The 5,000-nt window shown below is 44.0% G+C and overlaps 1 protein-coding gene across 1 annotated transcript in view; it reads right to left on the bottom strand.

Moving 5' to 3' along the window:
• Positions 1-5,000, bottom strand: part of actr10 (actin related protein 10) — a 19,877-nt gene that overhangs the window by 1,277 nt on the left and 13,600 nt on the right. The window lies entirely within an intron of this gene.

Here is a 5,000-nt window from a genome sequence, read left to right as displayed (position 1 = left end):
TTCCTTTTACACCAGTTTACATCAATTTACATCACTTCACCTCCTTTTACACCAGTTTACATCCTTTTAACAGTTTACGTCACTTTACTTCCTTTTACACCGGTTTACAACAGTTTACATCACTTTACTTCCTCTTACACCAGTTTACATCACTTTACATCCTTTTATACGGTTTACATCGGCTTACATAGCTTTACATCCTTTTACACTGTTTACATCCTTGTAACAGTTTCCATCACTTTACATCCTTTCACACGGTTAACATCGGCTTACATAGCTTTACATCTCCTGGTTTCTCAGGCAGATGGACTCACTCAGAGGATAGTAGTCAGTTCTAAGGACTGTGATCCTGGGGCCTTAGCTGATGAAGAGGACTGTGATCCTGGGGCCTTATCTGATAAAGAGGACTGTGATCCTGGGGCCTTAGCTGATGAAGAGGACTGTGATCCTGGGGCCTTATCTGATAAAGAGGACTGTGATCCTGGGGCCTTAGATGATAAAGAGGACTGTGATCCTGGGGCCTTAGCTGCTAAAGAGGACTGTGATCCTGGGGCCTTATCTGATAAAGAGGACTGTGATCCTGGGGCCTTAGATGATAAAGAGGACTGTGATCCTGGGGCCTTAGCTGCTAAAGAGGACTGTGATCCTGGGGCCTTATCTGATAAAGAGGACTGTGATCCTGGGGCCTTAGCTGCTAAAGAGGACTGTGATCCTGGGGCCTTAGCTGCTAAAGAGGACTGTGATCCTGGGGCCTCAGATGATAAAGAGGACTGTGATCCTGGGGCCTCAGATGATAAAGAGGACTGTGATCCTGGGGCCTCAGCTGATAAAGAGGGGATAGACTGAATTTACGCCGTGGTTTCAGTCTGTGGGAACTGGACTGCAGGGATTAAAATTAACTTTTTTCACCACCGTCCCGGAACCGTCCCGAAACGTCCCGGAACCGTCCCGAATTTTATGAAAAACGATTATGTATTTATTTGTTAATTTGAGTAGACTAAGAGATGGGACCTGGACGTAATAATCACTGGTAGTAGTTGGGATTGAATGGTGATATTAAACGCGGACTGTTTGGTCTACATCAGGGGTTCTCAAACTTTTGCAAGCTGGGCCCCCCCAAAGCTGGTTAGGGGTAGTTGGGGCCCCCCCCATCGCCCGCCGCCACTGCCCTCAACTACACCACCATTTATAGATAGATAGCATATTGTTATTGATATGCATGACATGTCAAGGTTAGGCTATTGTTATTGTTAGGCCCATACATGCAATTATTATAACTATTTATTATCATTATTGTTATTATTTTCAGTAGTAGCAGGCCTATTAGTAGGCTATTAATATTAGCAGCTATGTGAGCCTACATGCTTTCTTATTATAATAATCATCATTATTATCACCATCATTATTATTATAATTTATGTTTGTCGACCAATTAGTATTTTTGTATTATTACTATCATAATCATAATATAGTCAGAATAATAATGTGTTATTATTGCCATCATTAGGATACTGTTATTATTATGGGCCTCTTGTGATCTTTAAAAAACAAATCTTACAGGTCAGTAAATGTGAAACATGAGCTTTCTTTGCCTGGCAAAGGTCCTCAAATCTCGGGGCAATGTTTGACAAACATATCCTCAGGTCATCCTCGATCTGTGCGCGGTTACGGTATTTAGTTTTGAGCGCTTGAAAAGCCTGCATCGCACAAATATGGCGACGCGAAAAGAACGTGCATTTTTAAGACAAACTCGCAAAGCTGATGGTATTCCGTTATCATTGCTACTCAGAATGACGAAAGAGGGGAGGTGGTAAACAGATGATTAAGTCTACTGTCACTCTTCAGCTCAATAAGCTGATCTTGCATGTCTATTGACAGCCAGTCTGCTGAGCAGAGAAATGGATCCCGAACCCAGGCAAATGAACGGTAGTCCTCTTTGAAAATAGGACCCAAACTGATTTCTGATAATCGGCGTGATACAGTGTCATTTGACATAGTTATTGCGCTGAGTTTAGCAGCTGTAATCATTATTCTACACATCTTGCGTGGCCAGTAAAATCAGTGTTTTGGCAATTGTATGGGGTTTGCCAAGCTTAGCAATTCTATGAGCAACTACATACGGTGCCTCCAAAACTGCTTGGAGACAATGGTTCCAAACAAAACGAACTGTACACAATGTAGACAGGGATAGCACACAAAAGTGTCCAAGTGCTGGTGTTTTATTTGTTGCAAAAAAAAATAAATAAAGATAAGGTGTTAAGGAGAATGGGCTAGCTGCATTTGGAAGAAGATAGTTAGCTAGCAGGCTAGCTCTCGAGGCTACGAGCTTTTTAAAAAAGACTGGAGAAAATGACTTCTTACAGAGCTTGAGCGGGAAGCAAGCGCAACATTCTGAAACATTCTGAAAACATTGTCACTAATAGAACACAAACGTGAGGCGCGAGTCCATTTCAAGTCAAGTCAGATTTATTGTCAGTGTCTAATGTCTTCATTCAAGGACATCGAAATTGCGTTTCTTTTCCGTTTAAATGAGTTGCAAGTGCAATAAAAAACGGGCTGAAATTCTTGTCGTCCCAAATTAAATTGTTGATCATCCCATTGACAATTTAATACGGCCCCGGGACGACGGGACGACGTTAATTTTAATCCCTGCTGGACTGACTTTACGCCAGTTACCATCACTTAACTTCCTTTAACATGGTTTACACCAGATGTCATCTAACCTAGCTAACTGCACAGTAGAGCTTAAGCTAACCTAGCTAACTGCACAGTAGCGCTTAAGCTAACCTAGCTAACTGCACAGTAGCGCTTAAGCTAACCTTGCTAACTGCACAGTAGAGCTTAAGCTAACCTAGTTAACTACACAGTAGAGCTTAAGCTAACCTTGCTAACTGTAAATCACAGTGGCGCTTAAGCTAACCTTGCTAACTGTAAATCACAGTAGAGCTTAAGCTAACCTAGCTAACTGCACAGTAGAGCTTAAGCTAACCTAGCTAACTGTAACTCACAGTAGAGCTTAAGCTAACCTAGCTAACGGCACAGTAGAGCTTAAGCTAACCTAGCAAACTGTACATCTGCTTAAGTCAACAGCGATAGCGGAAATCCTTTGATTCCAAGACTCGGATGTTTGGATACAAAACACCGTGTGCTCAGAGATATGCGATCAGAGAGCGGGAGGAGCCCCCTAACTGGATGGTCTGGAGGCGGTTTGGGAGGAGCCCCCTAACTGGATGGTCTGGAGGCGGTTTGGGAGGAGCCCCCTAACTGGATGGTCTGGAGGCGGTTTGGGAGGAGCCCCCTAACTGGATGGTCTGGAGGCGGTTTGGGAGGAGCCCCCTAACTGGATGGTCTGGAGGCGGTTTGGGAGGAGAACAAGTGGAGGAAGCTGGACTGTTATTAATTATTACCTCCGCCAAGGAGGTTATGTCTTCGCCCCTGTATGTTTGTTTGTTTGTTAGCAGGATTACGCAGAAACACATGGACCGATTTCCCTCAAACTTTGTGGGGAGATTGGTTAATATAATGGCACTAATTGATTAGATGTTCAGATGTCAAGGTCAAAGGTCAAGGTCACAAGGCGGAGGTTTGCATTCTCTGAATGCTCCCATTCTTGTTTAGTAATGTTTTATGTGTATGTTTGATTCCCATTTCTGTTGTCCCTTTTATTCAACTCATAATCTTGCTGCTATGACACCTGAATTTCCCTAACGGGATTAATACAAGTTTATCTTATCTTATCTTACAACAACATATAACCACTATGAGAGTGGCATAACTACAACAGCATGTGCTCAGAGAGATACGATACAGAGAGCTTACCACAACATATAACCACTACGAGAGTTGAACAACTACAACCGTGAAAAAGGTAAAGACTGACTGACTGAAGCAGGCTGGCAGCAGACCCAGACTCCCTCTACTCCGTGTAAAAACACAGAGAAGCATGCCTGTAGCCAATCACAGGGTCCACAGAGAAGCATGCCTGTAGCCAATCACAGGGTCCACAGAGAAGCATGCCTGTAGCCAATCACAGGGTCTATAGAGAAGCAGGCCTGTAGCCAATCACAGGGTCCACAGAGAAGCATGCCTGTAGCCAATCACAGGGTCCACAGAGAAGCATGCCTGTAGCCAATCACAGGGTCTATAGAGAAGCAGGCCTGTAGCCAATCACAGGGTCCACAGAGAAGCATGCCTGTAGCCAATCACAGGGTCTATAGAGAAGCATGCCTGTAGCCAATCACAGGGTCCACAGAGAAGCATGCCTGTAGCCAATCACAGGGTCTATAGAGAAGCAGGCCTGTAGCCAATCACAGGGTCTATAGAGAAGCATGCCTGTAGCCAATCACAGGGTCTATAGAGAAGCATGCCTGTAGCCAATCACAGGGTCCACAGAGAAGCATGCCTGTAGCCAATCACAGGGTCTATAGAGAAGCAGGCCTGTAGCCAATCACAGGGTCTATAGAGAAGCATGCCTGTAGCCAATCACAGGGTCTATAGAGAAGCATGCCTGTAGCCTCAAGACATTTACATTTACATTTAGCAGACACTTTTGTCCAAAGCGACGTACAAGGGAGAGAACAGTCAAGCTAAGAGCATTAAAAACCTGGTGTAACAATAAATACTGCTTATTTTTTTTCAAAAAAATAGAAAACAACATAGAAAAAATAAAAAGAAGTGCGGGCCTGTTACTGCTTAAGTGCAGGTTAAGCCAAGGTGCCAGTTAGGAAGGGAGGTGCTCTCTGAAGAGTTGGGCCTTCAAGAGCTTCTTAAAGGGAGAGAGGGACGAACATGTATTCTTGCACTTCCATCCTTGCATGAACTGGGCTGGGCAGCTGGCCTCTGCAGCTTGACCATCTTAGTGGCCAGAGCCTGTGTGTGTATGAGTTACAAATGTGTGTGTGTGTGTGTATGCGTTACAAATGTGTGTGTGTGTGTGTGTGTGTATGTTTGCGTTACAAATGCATATGTGTGTGTGTGTGTGTTTGTTCGCTCATTCCGAG

Source organism: Sprattus sprattus (assembly GCF_963457725.1).
Source record: "Sprattus sprattus genome assembly, chromosome: 16".
NCBI lineage: Eukaryota > Metazoa > Chordata > Actinopteri > Clupeiformes > Clupeidae > Sprattus > Sprattus sprattus.
The sequence above is the reverse complement of the archived record's forward strand: the minus strand, read 5'-3'. Positions and strand labels throughout refer to the sequence as shown.